General features: G+C 32.7%; 1 protein-coding gene across 3 annotated transcripts in view; it reads left to right on the top strand.

Moving 5' to 3' along the window:
* LOC136341672 (homeobox protein invected-like) overlaps nt 1-22,497 on the top strand; it is a 49,851-nt gene that overhangs the window by 11,534 nt on the left and 15,820 nt on the right. The window contains exon 3 of one of the 3 annotated variants that reach the window (XR_010732530.1): nt 11,857-11,921. The exons of the other annotated variants lie outside the window; for them this stretch is intronic. The gene's annotated coding sequence lies outside the window, so the exon portion shown is untranslated. The remainder of the gene's footprint in view (nt 1-11,856; nt 11,922-22,497) is intronic. 3 annotated transcript variants of the gene reach the window in all.

Genomic DNA, 22,497 nt, shown 5'->3' with positions numbered 1-22,497 from the left:
TTATTACTTGTATAGTCAAGCAAAACCTTTATTTCTTCCAAAGTTACACAGTTTTTTAAAATTTTGAGACATTATGTCGTTTTTTCTGAACGCATTTTTTGTCTATGAGATATGAGAACACCGCAAAAAAAAAGGAAACTGTTAAATTTCTTATATTTTTAGGCTTCCAACACTCCCAAATGGAATTTAGCTATGTAGATAAATATGTTGGATACACAAGAAAGGATAAATTTAATTTGTTTATGTAGCCTTTCAAAATTAGTGCATGCTCGAATACTAAATCGTATTATCGCATTATATTAATTACTATTGTCATTAATAAGTCATATTTCGAAGTTGAATTGACGGGTGGTCCTCATAAATTCGATCCATTTCGTTTTCGCATTGCATACTTGACGTTGTAACCTGAGATTTCTCGAATAAGCGAATGTCTTATTAAAATTATTATTATTGCCTGTATTGCGATTGCCCACATCTGGCATGGGGAACATATGCGGTTACCCACTATGTAAATGTAGAAAGTATAGCTTATACGCTGTGGTACTAAAATTAAATCGCTTTTTAATGGGTATTAACATTAAGCTGAAGTAAAAAAAAATGGGCATTAATTTATGCATAAACTCTTATTTTCTGACGAGTTGTCCATCATCATCGCAAAGCCATAATAAAATAATAAAAAAAGCCGTTTAATGACATAATTTAAATAACAAAAACAAACAGGTTCTAAGACCGAATAATGATCGTTTTTATGATAAAATGACGATGACATCATTTAGGCACTCGTTTTGTTTTGAATTTCATAACCAAATTATTACATATTCATGTATGCGGTCGTTTATTTAAATAACGTAAATTTTGACAAGTTAATTAACGAGCGATTTCATGCTTGTTGAGTAAAATCAACAAAGATTGTTTGGTTTTTTCTCCAGAATGTAACATTATAAAGTATAGATAGGCATACAGTGACAATAAGAACCTTTATTGTGGTCATTTAATTGCTTTCTGGGTATTGTTTTGATGTTGATTGAAGCTTTGCAAGTAACCGAAAAACTGTTGCATGTTGCAACAAATAAGTTCATTTTTTCGTTTACGTAAACTGGTCTACGTAAATTAAATGTAGAAAGTAAATGTGAATAAACACCAACTAACCATATTGTTGCGAATTTTTAAAAACAACTTTTCCAACATAATTTTCTATTTCGCAAGCGAAAACATAACATTTTTTGAGTGTAAATAATAGTTTTGCGATGAAAATTGCGTTTTCATTTCACGTTATCGCATAGAAAAAATGATTTAATACGAATTTTGGTAACGGATTTCTTTAATTTTCACCAGGAATCATTGCAAACTCGATAACGATATAACGAAATGTTTTTGTGACATTCCAATTAAGCTGAAGCTCATCGAATCACATAAATCCCACTTTTGAGACCAAAATAAACTTAATATAACATCTTAATATTTGATGACTCTTGACGAAAATCTTCTGATCTTTGCTACTTATCTTATTTCAAAAACATCTGTACTGATATCCACTTGTTTTCACAAACTTGTTAATGGCTACAATCAATAATTATTTGAGTCAAATTTCTATCATGATGACAATACTGACCATCAAGTCCACTGATACGTCACCGTCTGCTCGTCCGGGGTGGGCCCTATATACATTAATTGATGGGTATGGAATGCTTTAATTAGTTCTAGTTATTTAATTAACGGACGCCATCAAGCCAAAGAAGTATTTTAATCAGGAGGCCATATTTGTTTCCTAATAATCGTTAATTGATAGGTTCGTACTTTACTTTTGCATGCGAATGGAATTATTACGGTAAATATGGCTTTAGATCACGGAGATGGAAAATACCATTCTGTAAGTGTATTTGTATGTTTATGTTTGCATTAAAAACTTAATGTTTCTGTAATTGCTTTTGTTTGAAGGTAGTATTTGCAAATCACACATCTGGGGTTTCTTGAGTTACCTCATGCGATATTTCACTTATAATAAAGTAATTATCTTAGAATATAAACAAATTGTGATTGTACGCGATGAAATGAATCTCATCCAACTTTATCGCATCTCGCTTTTCTTGTATTTCTTATACATGTTTCAATAACACTTTTTATTATCGTATTCTTTTCATTAACACATTTTTCTATAGTATATTGTAAATGTATTCATCCATATTGCTACCTGTGTTAATTCATATTTCCACGGGAAACTGAAACGAAAACTCAAAGTGATAAAATCATTAGACATCTTTTTCTTGATCGTTGGCTAATTAAATTAGCATTAAACATCAATTAATTCTGCTTTAATTATATAAATCGCACAATCATACGAGTGTTTTGCATTTCTAATGGTATAAAAATTGATTACGGAACAGATGTGTATAAATAATGGTATAATTAAAACTTACAAAATGTATAATTTTCTCCTTATTGCTATATTATTAAATGTGTTTTTTTTTCATCTTCAACTAAATATTATTAGTTACATGGTTTTATCCGATTTAGTGCCGAGGATAATTGATGCAGTAAAAAGTTCTTGGGATCCACTATTGAATTTGATCCTCTCAACATGCTCAAATTATAATGTTGGTTTGACGACTCAATTTTTTTATGAGGACTATAGAAATGACGTTTCATAAATAAAATAAATATAAATATGTTATAAATAATAATATAAAATAAAGTAAATATTAAAGGCCAGGAGGGTAGGTATCAATGTTATTTTTTTAGTTTCTCGATTGCGACGGAATCGGTACACATGTGGCGTGCATTAGTAAACCCATGGAAACAACGTCTGAAACGATATTCTGCGTCTTTGGGTGCTAAGTGAAACGTTAACTGAAGAGTTTGTTGTATTTATTCATTGCTCTTCTGGTAGTGGAAGGCGGAGTATTGGCATATATAGAGTTAGAATCTCTTACCATCGAGTACCTACTGATATCGGTATTTAAAGTGTTTTTATAACAACGGCAAATATTTGTATTTATTTTTCAGTAGTTTTGGAAATTTAGGTTTCTGAATTTATAGAATTAAAGATTATGATAAGATGTTTTTACAGTTTTCTTCAAAATTGGGCCTTGAGCCGTGCTCATTTAAAACAAAAAACGTTCTAGGTAGAATACCTGCGAAAGCGTCTGAGAAAGGAAGGAATCACCATTTTTAATTCGGATGGGAAGTGTGTGCTTAGTCATGCGCTATTTTCATCGGACTTATAGTTACCTTCACCGTCAGAATACGACCGAATAATTGCGCAGAAGGCATCTTTTGTGCCGTTTTAGTGAGTGAAGGGCGACAGTTCAATATTTTGTCTTTTATTAATTTTGACAGTCTGTCGCAGTTGTCCACACAACTTCAGTTAGTAATTCCGTTACACCCCGATGTAGATTCTCAGAAAAACTTTATAGTTGTAAACAATTATTTCTTATTGTTTCAACATGTTTTTGTGATTTTATGCATTAACCAGTTGGGCGGTAATGATATGCTTAATAAGTTGTTATAAAATATAAATAGTACTTTTTCTATTAATTCAATAAGCACACCAATTAAATCTTATCTTATTTGCATACGCTAATTATCGGCCGGCCAATAATGTCTTTATGTTTCAATGACATAGAGCTGCTAATTGGAAAATTATGCAAATTGAAGCCTATAAAATTTTTCATATGCGGCTTTATTTTATTTGGCATTTTATTTCAGTTATGCCAGTGTTGATTATCATTTTTACATTTAATCCTTTTATTTACTTTATAAGTACAGTACAGCTTTCGGAAAACTGCATCATAGGACATACTCATACATCTAATAAAAACTGTGGAAACTGTAACCATTGGTGATGCGCATTTTGAATTATACTATTACCGGGTGTTTTATTGAAGCTGAAACAGACTGAAATATTCTGAAATCCTCTGTAGTGTTAATATAAGTTTTCAACATATTCGTTTTGCTAAATTTATACTAGAGGAACATTACCGCATTTTCAATTTCTAAGTAGAATTTAAATTTAGATGTAGGATATACATTTTTGTGAAATGGTGTAATTATGAAATTGATTAAAAAAATTCTGTGTCAACATGGGATCGAGTTATGAACACTTATTCAGATTTATTTAAAATTCACTTTGCAAGTTCCATATAAAACTAATAGAATTACATTATTATTATACATATCCAAATAAAGTGTGCAACTTTTTCACCGTGAAAACATTGCATCGAAAAGAATTAAATGTATCTTTTCTGATCATCAACAGTAGTACAACAATAAGAAATCGACGTCAACATCTAGACTACAGACCGCCTAGTCCTTAAATATGCCGGAATACTCAGAATCTCGTTAACAGCAGCCAGTCGTCATTTTAACTTCAGAGGAGCCTTATAAATAGCAAAGAAAACTCATAAATTCATTAATTTTAGCTGTTGCTGGACTAATAGTTGCATCAAGTCAATTCCTAATGTCAATAAAAGAAAATTATAACGTTGATTATACGCGTAGAGCCCGAAAATGACGAGATGGAGAAAAGAGTAATTATCAAAATAATTAACAGTATACAGCGAGAATCTAAGAGCGGTGCATACTAAGAGGAGCTCGTTGGATAAAAATATTAACTTGAATATTCTACTAGCAATTTGTGAAGGTTGGATCTGTGGTTCAAAATTTAAACTTCAGAATACTTAATGCAAATATTTGGCTACAAGAAAATGGAATTTCATGCTACTTTGCATCACCTATTCATATTATTTTAATTCGACATTTTTGATAATCCTGTGTGGTGGAAGAAGTGGGTCAGCAAAATAGTCAGGGGTGCGAGTCCTCCAGATTTCATTCCTTTAGATTGATTTTTTGTGGGGTTATGTCAAAAGTGAAGTTGATAATAAAAGGTTGGAAAATATCATACATTTAAAGGAACAGATTAGACATGAATTTGAAATAAAAACGCTAGACCAATATGTAGATAGGGAGGGTAAAAAGTTTTCTTAACAATATTCTTATAGATTTTAATTTGGCAAGTTAGTTTGGACTTTTTTCGAAAATATAGATTTTGTTTTTTTTTTTGAAAATAACTAACACTTAAAACCGTTTCTGAAACAGTGTCAAACTAGCCATTAGATTTTCTTCGATTTTTCCTATGGATTATTTTTTCTAGCTCTTATAGTTCTCACCATGCCCAAACATGTAGACTCAATTGAGGTCACACTGTATGTGTAGAGCCTTACCGTAAAATGCACCAATTTCCAGGGATAACAATATCTATTTAAAAAACTATCGACCGGATGTATCCAAGTACCCATCTCTACTACATCGCCTGCAAGAACTTGGAGATATGCTAATGCCAACAGATGTACTGGCCTACTAGACGTTTTCATTTGATCGTTTTATGATTTTGCTGGCTGGATTATCTTGTACCCTGTTTTATTTTGACGTAAATGGGTTTTATTACAGTCATTAGACTTTTTTTACTTGTCGTGAAGATAGGATAAGTATAATTTATTCCGGTATAATTTACAGTTAATTGTTATTACTCCGTGTTATTAAAAGTAAATTACTCGTCATAATGACCATCAGGCTGTATTATTTGATGAAAAATTGTCAAATTAGTTCTGAGTCATTTAAACGCTGCTGCTGTTTCTTTCAAGGTACATTATTTGCACTTCACTATTACATAGATCGCAACGAAGGGAAAAACAATTAGTAATTAAAAAGTTTAAACTAAAGAAATCTAACACGCCTTAATAGCCCTACTTTAATAAATCAAGCGACCGCAGATCAATCACCTAAGTAAATAAACGGTCTTAATTTGACCGGAGCACCCGGGGGGTCAGTGGAGCCCCACGGCAACATCGACTAGCGGTCGCGTATACTGGGGGACCACCCAAGTAGAGTCCGACCTATGAATGATCCGTCTCAGCTGATCTTTAGCCGGCTTCGCTTTGCGTATGTGGAATTCTTGTAATGCCATCGACGTTAAGACTGAGAGCCGCTGACGAGGAAAGTGAAATAATGTTATAAGTTGCTTTAATTTACTGTGTTTAGTTTTTGTCCGAGTCTTGTCACATTAAGGATAATTATTGTCTACTTCAAAAACATAACAGTTACCTGTTGAGTGAAAAACAGGACACTTCTTGATGCCAGAAAAAAAAATGAGATAATCTAACACGATTTATTAACCAACTGTTGGTTACACTGAACGTTAGCTTTGTTCTATGTATGGAATCCGCCATGAATAAATTGGATTGGCTTATGGAAAATTTTTGTTGTCAATATTGGTTTAGCTCTAACCATCTCAGAATGTAACAGTTCTGATTTTTTTTTAATTATAAGGACAGAAAGTCTGCAATACACATCGGTCGAACAGTTCCACCCTTTAATATTGTATGGAAGTAACTTTTCAATTGGTTACGGGAATTATTGGGGTGAATGTTGGGGCGGATGTTCCTGCATAGCTGAACAATTGCTTATGAATATGGCCGAAGATCTTTACTGCAGGGAATTCGCTGAAAGCGACAAAACATCGGGATACGTGGAAACTAACGGAATGTCCAGCTTTACGCCTACCTGAACGAGCCAATCACTGATAAACGTAGCAAAATAAAAAGAAAAAACTCTAACATAGGGTATTCAAGACTTTCTTAATGATATCGAATTTATCAACTGTTGCGCACAAGCACAGTTCTATTACTCGCAAGTATTGATATAATCGAGGGATCAAAGTAAAGTCAATTGAATTTTGTTCCGAATGAAAAACTTACTCAATTTAACAGTTTTTATCATTTACATCTCAAGCTCATGTCTCTTCATTAGCCTCATGTCTGTTCCTTGACTAAATATAAACTAAACATAAGAGTTAAAGAAAACATTCACACCTTGAATAAATTTCTCTGCCTATTTACCAGATGTTTTGAAATTTTTGTCAGATGAGTACCTACATAAACAATATTTACCATTAGACCTTTGCCAAATAAATCAAAATCAATCAATATTACTGTATAACGAGCCTCATGATTAGCACCAACAATAGAATATAAAGACACAACACCTTGTTAAATCCGTCTTACTAACTTGATGATTGACTGCGTCTAAATAAAGCTTTATTACCACTCCATTCGACGTTCACGTTCTCAATAAGGACAACAAATATCGCAATTCCGACATTTTGAAATAATATTTTTCAACTGGTTGCATAAATCACCGGTTGATTTATTAATTCGCGATATGCAGCAAGTCGATCTGACACGCATAGAAATCAAGTAATCAATAATAGATTCGTTTTAATTGAAATCTTGCTGATTTATTTGCTTTTTCAAGTCGGCTTGAGAAATATCGCCGTTTGTCTGAGCAGTCAGCATTGCTATGCATTTTAATGCAGTTTCTATTTTTATCTGCAAGCCTTAATTGCGTGTAATGACAGAAAAGAGCTCTGTGAAGAAAATTTGTGTACGTACATGTCTTTGATTGAATTTTTTTTTATCCCGATGTAGACAACAAAATTTACGATACAGGAGCTTAAAAAGTTCTGCTCTTAGAAGTAAAATAAAGAACCTCGTAAGTGTCACACTAAATCAAACCTACCTTGAGCTTTCGTTAACTTTCATAAGTTAGGTTGACAATAATATATGTATGTGTAAAATAACTTCAAAAACGAGATCGTTTTCGTTTGGAAATAAAACCCAGGTGCATATGCAACTAGGCCAGGTCATTCAGAGGCCCCTAACCTAAAGGGGGGTAATTAAGACCTAATAATAAAAAAATTCCTTTACGCCACTTAGAAGCTAGATGCTCATTTAGTGACATTATCTACCATAGACAATTGGGGTTAATGTGAAACTCAAGAATGTACACATTTTTATTTTTTTATTTATATACGTTGATTGGTGTAATTATTGTCATAAAAGATCCTATTTTACTCTAATAGGTTCCAGTTCGGGGAAAATAACGTTAAAGGTTTCAATGACTGAGTGAGTTATTAGAAGCTACTATTGGCTTCTAATAGAACAGAATTGAAGTCTGCATTTTATTTTGTCGCCTGTCGATTTATTTTATTTTTATTAAAATATATGCACCAAATATTGGTAGAGATTAGTATTTCGTGCCTGTTGGTCAAAAAATAAAATAGTTGGGCTATAAATGCCTTATACAGAGTAGCAAAATTGGTATGTAGAATGGAAACAAGTCATTTTTGTTTAAAGCATGTTTAGACCAAACGCGATATATTTTGCTACATAAAAATATATCATTGTTTCTAAGACACCCTGTATAACAGGTTTTCTTCATCCTAAAAGAACATTTTTCAAATAAATTTTTGTATACACGTTGAATTTCACTTGTATTAGAAGTAAATTAAAACAATATCCTCGACTTAGATTTTAATAGAAGACGCAAGTGATGTTTGGCCTTGATTCACTCTGTTTTTTTTTACTTCGATACTTAATGACGAAATATGACCTTGATGAAAGTCGTGTTTGGATTTACACTTTTTTATAAATATCTATTGGAACATAACTCACTCCATTCCACGAAATATTCGATACTCATCGGTAACCATATCAGTCCATCTATTTATATGAAAATCAAGAATCCTTTAAGTCTGTTAATAGTTGCTTCTTAATAGTACTTTTATATATTGTCAAGAGGTTGGTGTCGCATAATAAAATAGTTTTAGAACATAAAAATAGGTCGTGGAGAAATAAATATCTTCTTTTTCACTAGAAATTTGAGTTTGGAAAGTCTTAATTTGCTCAAAATCGTATATTTTCGGCGCTTAAAATTTTTTTCATTAACTCTCAGATTGTGACGAAAAATACAAAATTTGGGATTTTGAAAAATCGCTTTTGGATTGACAGTTAAACATAACGAAAAGTCCTGTTTTATGATGAGCCGGAGAGAATGCTTTTGCTAATCTAAACGTAAGATTTTGGTGCCTTTGAATTATTTTAGAACTTAAACACTACCTTGTAATACAGTGTTCTAATGAAAATTGTATGTTCTATTATTATATGCAAAAATATGCGGAACTTTCTGTTTAAAATAGTAAAGATGATATTACTTCCGCTTATAGTAGAAGGCGTCTTGAAGTTGTAATGGAACGTTAGATGTGTAAAAAATTGATCATTTGTATAACCCACATTTCAGGAACACTCTACACTATATAATATAAATAATAATATAATAATATAATGCATAAAATATTTCTTTGGAAAGACTAAGTTTAAGATCTTATTTTTTTCTTGTCTAGTACGGTTTATTTCGCATTAAGGTGCGAGGCTTGCACTTTTGTATGTTCAGAATTAAATATTAAGTGATGATTCTAAAGTCGTTTACACAAAAGTCACAGAATCCCACTCAAGATTGGAGGCTCATTAGACTAAAAAAAGCGAAACTAATTTGAACTAACCGAAACTTGAGTCTCTCATCATGTGGCGTGGGAAGCCAACTTTTTTAATATGTAATGAGCCTTGAAGAGTTTAGAACAAATATATTTAAAGTTTTCTACGTTTCCATTTGATGTAGAGAATTTCATTAGCACAGCCTCCATGTAAGATTTTTAGCTACCTATAGAACGAATCCAATTTAAAGTCTTGTTTTCACCTTGACAATTAATCTGTAACTTATTTCAATTTCTTCTATCTCCTGTTATTTCTTTTCAAATACTCCACCTATCCATTTTTTTGTCGATTCGCACCTTATTTGTTATTATTTCATGCAACTAAATCGCAGCTTGTAATATAGTTTTAGTGAAAATTGCAAATAAGTTTCATGCTTATGTAATCTTCAAGGAATAAATTTACCTCCAAGAAATCTTGTCTCTCACGACCTAAATAAGAGACAGCCACATGTTTACGAGACCCAATAAACAATTATACTTCTGAAGTCATTTTCTTAACAGTTAGATGCCAACGATAAATCCGGGATTGACATTGCTTGACACGAATTCATCTCCTCCACAAAGTGCAAATAAATCTATTAACAAGTTATTAATAAAATAGAAGCTTGAAAACAATTGGACAGCTTGTTATTTCTTCAAGCAATACCAAACAACTCTACGGCATTCTCAAAAGCTTTGACGCAGGCTATTACAGGATTTATTTATTGTTACTCATTGTTCGATTTATTGTTTCTACTAGCGTTTTTGAATGGTAAAACTAGTATTGCACCAGTGCAAAATTTGTGTTCTGTTGATAGTTTTTATGCAAATTCTTGTTTTTTCTTGAAAAACTTTAGTTACATCAAATAGTTATCTGGTGTCATTTTTCCGCACGTTGTGGAAGAGCTTAAGTCAGTGTACTGGCATATGGGAAGAGGTTATTTTCAGATCTCTCGACATATAATTATATTATTAAAATAAAAAGCCTTTCTTAATGACGATAAAATGCGAATTTTAGGTGACGCAGAAAGGACTTATAACACCTTCCTGTGTGTGTAATATTAAACATTATAAATAATATTATATATTCGGTTTCTCCTCCTGTAGCGTCGCGAACTTCAATGAATTATAAAAAACTGAAAAGGAAATTTTCAAATGTAGTACAATCTGCGTTGTTAAAATTAGAGTATGAGGCATAATGGGACCTCACAGCAATCCTCTTGAAACCCGAGACATTCCGGCAACTCCAGACTGCGTTCAGTAGTGCAGTGAGTGTTCGCCTTGGCTCATCGCGTGCCCATACAGGACCACACACGAAGAAAGTTGTTAAATAAAACATAAAGCACGTTAACAGTTGTGTGTCCTTTATTTTCGCCCGCTGCTGAACTGCTTTTTGTCTGCCGGGAAATTTACCGCATAACTTCATATGTGGGACCGCCCGAGTCGCCATATGAACGTAGCTCTGAGAACAATATTAATTACTTATTAACTCGTTACTCAGTATACGACTTAGAGGCTTTCTAGAGCAATTATCGTGCTTTAACTAATGACTTTGCTGGTTATGGTTAGTAATGCGTTTAACTTCGATTTGTCTCAATTATGGGGCCAACTAATGTGTTTTATCGCAAAATTTCTTTAAACATAAGTAAAAAGCCGAATTTGTTGAGTTCTAAATTTTGATTAGTAGACGATTTATATTTACGTGAAAAGTAATTCTGCTGGAATACCAGAGAGCAAAAAACCGAAGATAGAACTTCCCATTTCTTCTTTAATTTTTCGAACATTAGGGAAAAATATTAATACATAAAATCAAACCGCTAGAACCACGCAAGTTAATTCTCCTAGAATATATGAAGACACGGCCAATACTTCTTGTAGAATATACCTCAATTCATATTTATTTTTGTCATAAGTTTATGAAATGCTGGTATTTATTATAGGCAATAGAAAATATATACAGTTACTAGCGGAACAATTGTAGTGTTCTTTCTGCTGATTGGGGCACCGAAAGTTCTAATGGTTGTAGTGCTCAACCAATGAAAATCATCGGAACCAACCTCGGTTATCATCTTTAAAATCATCATTCTGATCACATTCAAAGTTTCTCAAAGCATACTGTAACACAATAAAAAATAATGTAGTAGAATAAAACAAAAATCGATATTAAGATACCAATATTTTAATCATTAAATACAACGTTCCTTGTCACCAAAAGAGGAATACTATAGCAACATTCATTCACCTGTTTATATATATAGATGGCACCCCAAAAATCAGCCTTGTATCTTACCGCAATTCAAAACAAGTTGGAAGGCAAAGGAGTAGTTTCTTCGTGCAAGTGGATCTTTATTTTCGTATCAAGGACGTTTACAAAAAGTAACGTGATATGCTTATTTGTTACATGCAACATGTTACTATAACACTTTGATTATAAACCTTTGCTGCTAAGTCGTGTAAAAGATGGACTATTCACCGTTTCTTTTTTTTTTCAGGTAAGAAGCTCATATATCATCGATGTTAGTAGTTCACAGCAGTAATAAATTTTCTCTCCAATAAGGTAAGAATTTCATATTGCTAGGTTGCGCTACTATACCTACAACCGCAGACAAGTTTTCCTCATAATTATCTATACATTAGCACTTGTTATAAATAGGAGCAGGAATCTAGGATATCTAATAAATACGAGTATGACTAATTCATAAACAAGTCGTACCAGATTTAGCCAACGAATAGGCTTAATTTGCTAATGTTCGCGGCCAATCAATTACCGCGAATGCGAAACGGACTGTTTCATTGTTGCACCACAATAATTGCCCATAATAAAATCAAGACCGATTTCCGTTGTTTCAAATAAAAAGGACAAATGGCTATTATTGGTCACAATTATCGCACCTGGGGTCACATTTGCCAATTAAGTGGGGAAATTGGGATTGACCAACCGCGCCAAAGGCGAACTTCTGGAAATAATTTGATTAGAACCACGCGTTAACACGTTCAATTCGATTATCTGCGGTGATTTTGTTCATTGGGTTATAGCGTGAAAGGTATAGACGTTGAAATGTTTTAATATTGTTCGTGCTATAAAAATTGCATAGACATTTTTTAGCTATTATGAAAATGATTGGACTTATTAGCAATACCTCTAAAAGTACAAGCTTTAGTCTTTAGTGATAGAATTTTTTTTTCAACCTCTTTTAATTTTACGTTTTTTTTGTGCTTTCTGTTAAAGAGCCGCTATTGATATCGCAGTATGATAAACTAAGTTTGGAGTTTCACGTCTTCAGGATATCTCAAGAAATTATAAGTAATAAAAAAAGGCCATTTAAGGGTTTGTTCTAAATCATAACTATGTATTTTCAACAACTCTCAAAATCTCGAGTTCTAAAAGTCAGGTAGGCATTGTGTAGTTCATTCACGACTTCTATCACTGTCACCACAAAGCGACTTCGTCAGTTTTATAAATAAACACCTATGCGCACCATTAAAGCACAATGGGTCCATTTAATCCCATTATAACCCGTAATAAATATGAAAGTACCTTTTTCTCTGGTTTCTGATAAATGTCCATCCATTTACCCTTGGCCGGTCTCCTATTTATAAACGACAATAGTCGAATCTCTTCAACTGTCAAAATTGGGCTTTAAATAATGACCGCAGTCAAAACATCCGTTTGTTGGTATCTGTTTCCACAGCCACTGGGTGATTATTGGGCCTTTGGCCTGAGTTGATGGTCTGTTTGAACTGTTAGAGGTTATGGATTAAGGGGGATATACTGCTTAACACAATACACCTGAAAGTATCATTATATATTAAAAAAAATTTAATTATTAAATAAAAATAAACCGCATCCGCTCAGATTTTCCCTTGGCTTAACCAATTTCATTCCCTTTAAGAGTTCCCCATACTTGACATAATAATCTTGAACGCAATACATAAAAATCTTTAGTTTCCAAAATTGGTACACACACATACACACACATACAAATATATATATATATATATATATATATCATCTAACTTTTTTTGTCTAGCGTTCGATACTTCTAACTTGGGTGAGTCACATTTTCACGTACTTGCCACGTTAAGTAAGAACTAGAGTATTGGGATCAGAACCGTAATGTATTTAAAAGAAAATCAACATTAAAAGAACAACAACGTGTTACTCTCGAAAAAATTATTGCGTAAAAATCATAAAAACAGTTGACTAAGACAAAATCAGAACTAGACGGAATGGGTTATTTGTGGTAGATGTGTAAAGTTAATGTTTCTGGGTACCAGTCAGCATTGCAGAAACTAACTTCATGTAAAATGCCACATTGAAATACCACTTTCAATCGGAAGAATTGTAGTTTTTCAAATATTGGTATATAGACCAAACTTTTTTAAATTGTCATTTTATCATCAATGTATTTCCTAATATAACGGTATTATCTGCGTATTAATTACAGTGCGAATTTTTCCTTTCACTTCTAGCTATATATCTCTCACAAACAACTATTTAAGTTTTTTAATCTTAATTTGGTCTAAATTGTCTCACGTTTCACATCTACCCAATTATTTTTTGATGCTGAAAGGTAAAGGAAGTGTCAAATTTAGATAATTGATAATTTTGTTCCTTATTAAATAATTATTTTGAGCAGTGTACTTAACAGCAGAATAAAGATGAACTAAGGTGCGAGACCGCACACAGTGTTTGGTGACAAAGTGGACAGATGACTGCAATGGTAGTGGCACCGCATTATTCAAAATTATTTTTCGGTGCCTGCTCAAGCATAACCCCCTCCGGCCCTTTTACATGGTTTCACGTTGGTGGGTCTCTTTTAAGCGCCATTCACCCCATATTATTTATCTTTCCTATCTAAGTTGGCGAAACTACTTTTCTGTCAAAACATCCGGAAAGCTCATTCTGTGCTAAAACGCTTGGACGTTATGATTCTAACACGAAACAGAAGTCTCAAAGAACAGCGGGGCATAATAAGTTATTAAGGCAGGAAAAATCTGGACAAGAACATTTTGTAGGCGTTTCCTTTTTCCATAAGTGGTTGTTAAAACTTTTCCATATTTAAATGAATCGTTTTCCGGCTTGGTGTGTCAATTATTCAAGATTCAAGACGAATAGATTCAAGAAAACACTTGTTATTTTCTTTTTGGGACAAATTGAGGCTTTCATTATTTAAACATTTTTTATGGCTGTGTTGGGTTTATAGTAATATTGTGAATGATAGTGTTGTACTGACACACGCGAGAAGCCATCTATATTAATATTGAAGCATTCTGAGATCACATAAAAAATATTTATACAAATGCTAACTAATTCAACCCTTGGGAACAGGTCATGAATGTTATGTTTTATTATAAGTATCGTAATATTTATTCAATACCGATGAAGAAAACTCGAGAACCTGAACTTTTCAAATTGAAATGGGATTATTGTGTACTCGAAAAATATTAAAATGGAGAAAATGTTATAACTTTTCACTTTAAGAATTTTACAAACGAATTTATCTTCACGTCATATTCAGAAAAAATATATGTTTAGGTGAATTCAAAGTCTTGTACAAACAATGAAACTTGAAAAAAAGTTTTAACGCTTGTTTAAAAGAAACATTTTTTTTCGAAAATTCGGAAGACTACATTAACGACGTTCTAGGCATTCGATAATTCATAGCTTTCTCTACCGTTTGGTAGAGCACTCTGATGGGATAAAGGAAAGTTACAGGGATCAGCTTAGTAAAGGATTGATAGCTGCCATCAAAGTTTTGAAGATACTTGGATAAAGCAGTTATATTTGAAAAGTTCTTCCTATCAAATTACATGTGTTAAGCCAATAGTGTTTTAAGCATTCAATAGCTTAAAAAACTTGTAAGCGTCTTGAAAAATGTACTTTGGCAAAAAAGTATTATGAAAGAACAAGCCAGTGGAGAGTTGATGGAATCTTAATAACCTAGGGAAAGTTGTCATATTTTAAAAATTTTAATTAAAAACAAAAGTTAGGAATGATCTAGGTAGCAAAATGATGGTCGCTCCACGAGAAAGCAAAAATATAAATTACTAATAAATTCTGAAACATATCTTAGTGCCAAAAATGATATTCGGAAATCTAAGAATATAAGGAAACCGGATGCAAGAAAATTGTTGAAAGCTGTTTCGTAATTTTCTAATAAATTTAGTAAAACATTGGAGAAGAGAAAAAAAATGCTTCGCAGTTCAGCGTTTCAATAATTTAGAGAATTCTCTATAAATCACAAGTAATTCAGCTTGATAAGAAATTTTATATTAAGGGATATAGTAGTGGCAAAAATTACATTAGATTTTATCTTATAATAGTGGTAAGCTAAGTATTATTAGATGGCGATACCAAAAAAGTTCCGGTCATTCATTGTTGAGAAGTACAAACTTAACATAAGCCATCAATGCAAAAAATAATCTCAAGCCTTGTCAACAGCGTTTTGTGAATCATTAACAGAAATGAAACAATTTATACTCATCAGCTACAAACCAACCACTATGACCACTTCTAACAATACCCAATTTAAACCCGAGGAAGACTTTAATAATACACAATTCACCTCTAACTAAACCCTTTATCGATCTTTCTTCCAACAATATCCATTCTCCAACCATCAAAGAAAACTTATCTTTTACTTGCAGCCAACCTATATCAAAGATGCCTTTTAATGAGCATGGCACATAATCACCGCCAGCATTATAATACTAATTTACAACATTCAGGTCTTTAGTATCCGTTTTACCGTATGGGATATCGCCGTTTCACTCCAACACAAACTTCTCACTATTTGCCGTCTTTATTCGACGTGACGTCACAACTGGTTGCCTGATGAAGACATCTTTGCTTGGCATCGACGTGTGTGGCATTTTTGTATATTAGACGTTCGTTAAGACCTCGTCATGCTGTTCACCTGTCTTTGTTATACAAAAATTGAATTCGTTAAAGGGGAAAAGAAAGCGAAGGGAGGTGCATATCGTTCAGATCAGAGAGAAGTATGAACGTCTGGTAATTGCGGCTTTCAAGTGTTGACGAGAAAGGTGTTATAGAGTAATTACGCATATTTTAGAGAACAGGAAATTTGCCAATGGGAGTCCAGATGTGGTGATCCTCTAGGCTTACCGACTTCAAGCAACAGGAAACTCATTTGAATCTAAAATATTATTGAATCTTCGTGGAATGTCTGTAGTAATGCCAGTAAAAATTCTTTTAATGAAAATACCATTTAATCATATATATTATCATTAATATTTCTAATTCAGTAGGACCACCCGGTACCAAAAAACACTTAATATCTTGATTAGTGAGCCAGTAGATGGGATATCCCGATCAAAAAAACCCTTTCAAATGAGTTGACGAACCTGTAATGAATGCCTGGTGGTAGAGCTGAAGCAAGAGGAAAATACCATACTGTTGTCAATTTTATGTAAAAGCGAACCAATAGGTTGTGTTGCTGTTATGAAACCTTAAATTATTAATTATATTACACTTTATATAATATCCTACAATAGGATAATTTGAACATTTCTAAACATAAACGAATTCCTTTTTATTATTATTATATTATATATATTTATGCATTTTGATTTGGGTTAAACTTTGCCATAATTGAATTAGGCGGTCTTGGCCCATTGTGAAATATCTGGCTAAATAATTTTGGGGAATAGGCAGAATGTGGGGGGTCTGCATTATAATTATCGAGATATTATAAAAGGAAAATGAAGAAAAAAATGCCGTTAGCATGATATAATTTGGGTTCGTTTGCATAACAACTATTTAAGGTATTTTCGGGGGGCAATTATGAATTTAATTTAATGATTCGCGTGTGACGTGACCTTGTATTGGGAGTGGATGGAAATAAGGTTTTTGAATGGGGGGAGCAGTTTTGTGTTAAAATTATATTGTGCTACGATTATATGGTAAACCACTCGGTTTTTCCTACGGTGAAATTTATGGCGAAGCATGCATTTTTTTAAGCAGTATTATTATGAAAATATACATTTTTTTTAAATATCCGCAGTTTGATTTTTGATCGTTCTTTTTTTGGTCTTGGAAAATCCTTAGAGATCACTAGACTACTTAAAATTAAAAACTATTTACATACCTTTTCTAATTTCTTGATGGGTAGCTTACGGCGCTTAAGTAATTTTTGTTTGTGTAGTTTATGTATATCTGAAAATCCGCTTTTTCAAATCACACAAAATTTATTTATTTTTAGTTGCATTCGAGTGTTCCTCTTTATACGTCCAAATCCACTTTGCATCCTTCGACTTTTTCCAAGTTATTTGTGTTCTCTGATTCACTTGCTCCTCACAATTCCTTCTTTTTTCATTTCATTATATCAATATATAGAGATTCTGATTTATCAGTTATAATTTTTAAATTTTAAGATGCAAATGAAAGATATGAAGAATTGAAATAGGGAGTTCGAGATGAAACTGTCGTTTCCGAAATACAGTTTAATTTTTAACAAGAACTAGCAGTTCATTCCATGCCTCAAATTTTTATTTAGGCTTTAGGAAGTATGAAGATTCAATCTAGGAAATGCACGGGATTTTTCATTGATATCATTTCCTCAAGACGTATTTGATCTAAAAGTGACTCATGTTAAAATTCCATTTTCCAAATTTTTAGATGGAAAGTACACAATATGAATAATTCAAAATGGGAATTTAAGATAAAATTGCCTATACGAAACAGAATTTGATTTAAAATCGACTTACGCCAGCATCAAAAGCAAATTTTTTATCCTTAATTTTTTGTTCATGAAATTTAAGAAAGTTTGCCACATACGATGAGATGACTTGAAATTGTCCTTGAGGTTCTCCCTGAATTTAACTAACACAACATAGTATGAGTGGATCGACATTATAATTTCTCAATTAATTAAATACATAAGTTTCGGACCAATAGGTCCAAGTACTGGTGATTTTATCTGGAAGAAAGTTTGCATATAAAAACCCCACAACTACTCCAATGCTCTGCTTCTATTTATGCTAGTTGAACTATAGTTTTTCAGAATTTAAGCAAACTCATCAACGAGTTACATTTTCGCGCACTTGTCACCAGATTTATTCAGTACCGACCTGGACTAGAACCCCACTTAAACTTTCTTCTTCTAATTGAATTCATTTCACGTCAGTTGTAACGTCTGTCAATCAGTTGTCCACGCTACTATAAAATTGCGTAAATCTGAGATAGGTTTATTATTAACTGATAGGTCTTCCTTGTTACTTGCTAGTTACACAAGGAAAACATGCATCAACTACATAATTTATTGCTATAATGCCAGCTCGCATCGCTTTCAATTACACGCAATACGTTTTAGGGACTCTTGCTTTCCAAACTAGACACAAGACCCGTTTAATTCGCCGCTTCAAATAATTTTACCATATAGACTGAAGCTGTCAATCATTCCTGCTCAGAATTACATGCCATTTTAGATAATCACATGCCGTTTTATGGCAATTTAATAACCACTAAATTATATACTCTACTTCTAGCCGAGACATTATTTTAGCTCATTCCGTCCGAAGATTTTGCAGCATTAAGTCCGCCCCTAACTAATCTTTTTCCTCGCAGGCAAAGAGGACTATATTCTGTATTTATTGTCCCATAACCCTTGCCTCACCATATGGGTCATATAAGAAGCCTTCTCGTACCATGAGTCACGAATGCCGCACACATAGCGGAGGCCCATTAGTTATTTTTATGGGTCGGCCACCGGGTGTCTTGGCCCCAAATGATGGCTTAATCCGTGCCCATCGTTTGATGACCTGCAGCCTTCAAGAATATCCGTATATTGTTAGAGAATTGTTATGTGTTGTTAACCACTAAAAAGCATATGTTTGGCGAAGACAAAAAAGTTATTTAATCATAAAAGCTTTACTGATTCCAAGTAATTAATGCGAGTGTTAAAATCCTTTAAAGTTTCAAACTGACACATGAAATGTAGAAAATTCCATACGATCCGATACAAAAATAACAATCGCTTATTTTCGGTGGGTCGAACATTTTTAGAACAAATCGCGTACATCATAACAGTTTAATTTCTGTTTACAATTGCCTTTATGTTACAAATCGGTTCTTTTATTCTATTTTACAAACATATCCCAATTGTTAAAATGTTGTAATAGAGTCGTGTCACTCGAGACAGATTTGATTGATCTATTTCTCGGAGAATAGAGCCTAGATTGCCTCACTATTTATTAAAAACTACGGGAACTTTTTGTGTTTGGAGATTCAGGAATTTTATGTAAAATATGAATATCATCAGTCATGGCAATGTTTATGAATCAAGAAAAATAGTCAATGTCAGTCGGTTTATTTTTAGGCGCGCTTCGAAAAAAATATTATATATAAGAGGTCTTTGTTGTGCTCATTTAAAAAAAATCTGAAAGCATTTTTGAATGCGTTCCAGTAAAAGGGAAAAACAGACTTAACAGATCAGCACAGTACGTTCAGGGTTGGGACAGATCAGTTTCCTGACGCGACCGTATATTTTCCAATTATTGCGAATTTACTTTAAATTGGGACCTATTTAGTAGTCTATATATCTCTTATTTATCCATCTTAATTTTTGATTGATATTAAGTGAATTGAGAGACTGACTGCGCTAGGGCGCGATCAGCTAATTTTCTGTGGAACGACAAAAGCAATTTAGAACGATTAGAAATAAATGGGGCGTAAATAAAATTCACTATTTTTTTAAATTTAAATGTTGTTTATTTACTGTTTTTTATATAAATTTTTCATTTTAAGTTTTTAAGCGGTAAACCGTAACCAATCAATCGTATCATAAATAAAACACGAGGTCGTGTCGAGGATTCGAGGAAGCCAAAAAAATTTGTCAATGGTGAGTTCTCAGGTACGTTAATTGGGTCTTAAAGGGCCGTTCGGCAGAGAATTGATTAAAAAAAGTAACGATCAGTAGCGCTACAATTTGCCAATCGCAGTAAATATTGGCCCTTGGTATACCATAGAATCTTTTGAACATTTGATCATAAGAAATATTTATTTAACGTATATTCTTTTCTAAATTTTCTATGCTCATTAGTTTATATAAATTAATTGCTTACTGCATCGGAGAAGCGCCATCCTTCCATGGAGCACTAGATTTTTTTTTTTACAAAAAAGGATATAGAATGTAGAAAAAAAATCAAATATAAACTTCTGGAAGAATGTAACTCTTACTCCGCTCAATGTTAATATCCTTTTTTTCCGTCGGAGATCAAATTATGCGTGGGACTAGAAGTAGTATTTACCTCTTTTTTATGTAAACGACAATTTTCCAGTCTATATCTAAATTTCCGTCACCATCATATTCAATTTGTGATATTGATGTTTATCCAGAATATATGTTATAATTTATGTTCAGTGCATGACCTTGATTCTATATTCCTTATTATTTAAAATGAAAAAGTTTTCGTCAGAGAAATATTCTGAAACTGAGTTTTAGGGCAATTCGTTCTAAACACCTCTCCATTGCTCTAACATTAGTTAACTGAACAAATGGCCCTTGATAATGCCATTGAAAGAATGTTTTATTCATAAATATAGGGCATAATAAAAATCGCTTTCCTAGTCAAAAGCTGAAGTTCTCCCTAAAGAATCGAATGGCGAAAAGCACGCATGTATATCGAGCAACTAATTACGTTAAAGTCACGACATGTTACGTGATTTCGAGGTCTATATGAAGTCATTAGACGGTGTGGTGAATTCTCGTTAGAACCATAAACCGTGCCGATTTTTCTATGAGATTTATTAGTATTTTATTAGAACATATGCTCAGCCTTTCAAGTTTTTAAACGGCACGTAGCAAGATTGGTTTTCGAATCTAGAGCTATTCTAGCTGTAGATGAGCATGTGAAAAGTCTGCATGCATCTCTAAAATCTTTAAATTTAATCATTAATAGTAAACCTTTCTAGCACCTCCGCTTATCGGAGTTCATAATGCCACCAACGCCGCTTTCATGTTTATACACATTTCTTTCTAAAATTATCAAATTTCTTGCTCAAACAAGAACAACTGAAAGCAAATTAGAGTTGAAAAGTGGCGTTTAAAACATTAAAACATTTTAAACCTGTTTAACCGATCAATTAGCGCTTTTAAAGGTGAAAAAAAAATTCAAAGGACGAAGCTTAGGATAATAGGAAAAGTTGACAATGTGGTAACACCTACTAATGGAGGTCTAGCGTTTATACAGAATTACTGTTCATTTGCTTACGTGGTGACATGGCAATATGACTCAATCAGACAGGTTAGGTAATATATAAACGTGTGAACTGATGATACATATGTTCACATGAATCTAATGGGATTATGTTTTAAGACTAATTAGAACATATTGCTTAACTAAATTCATACGCCATACGCCTAAATCACTTCCTTGCTGGACTGTGTCAAGCACATGTACCATGGTTCTGGGAATTAATTTATAATTTTTTATGGATATTGCGTGATTGCTGCTTTTTAAATAATATAATAATAGTAATTAGAGTCATTAAAAACCATATCAAGGTAATGCTAAACATTAAGCCTAATGACTAAATAATAAGGCTTATTTTGGTTATGTATAACATGGGCTAAATTTCCGGCTACTTTAATATGCTTTAAAATATATTTTGTCAATATCAAACTGATTTTTTATTAACAAATGCAAGTAATCCTGTTTAAGTGTAAATAATAAACTATCAGGCAACACTTACACAGGTTAATACAGTGCCTTAGAACAACATAACAGTACTTATTTACCGTGTAGCCCAAAATATTACAAGATTGAAAATTTTTATTTGATTAAATATATATTCAAAAAAGAGTACCTAAAGTTGTATGTCTAATTCTAGAGTTTAGGGAAAATTTTATTTTAAAGATCGAATGCACTTGACTCCCAATTCCTTGTCTATCAATCAAACTATTCTAAAGCACCTTTCAATCATTCTACAGTTGAGTACCTATCAATCATTCTATAGTTATTACTTTCCTCTTCAGAATTCTTTCATTCCTGAATTCTAATCTTCTTCGATTTCCCTGGTAGATTGTTCAAAGTTGTTTGCTGATCTGATTACTTAAGAATTGATACACATGAGAATTTTACTTAAGTTGCAGTTATAACAAGGTTACCAT

This window comes from Euwallacea fornicatus, chromosome 10, assembly GCF_040115645.1.
Source record: "Euwallacea fornicatus isolate EFF26 chromosome 10, ASM4011564v1, whole genome shotgun sequence".
Lineage (NCBI taxonomy): Eukaryota > Metazoa > Arthropoda > Insecta > Coleoptera > Curculionidae > Euwallacea > Euwallacea fornicatus.
This window is presented reverse-complemented; position numbering and strand designations above follow the sequence as displayed.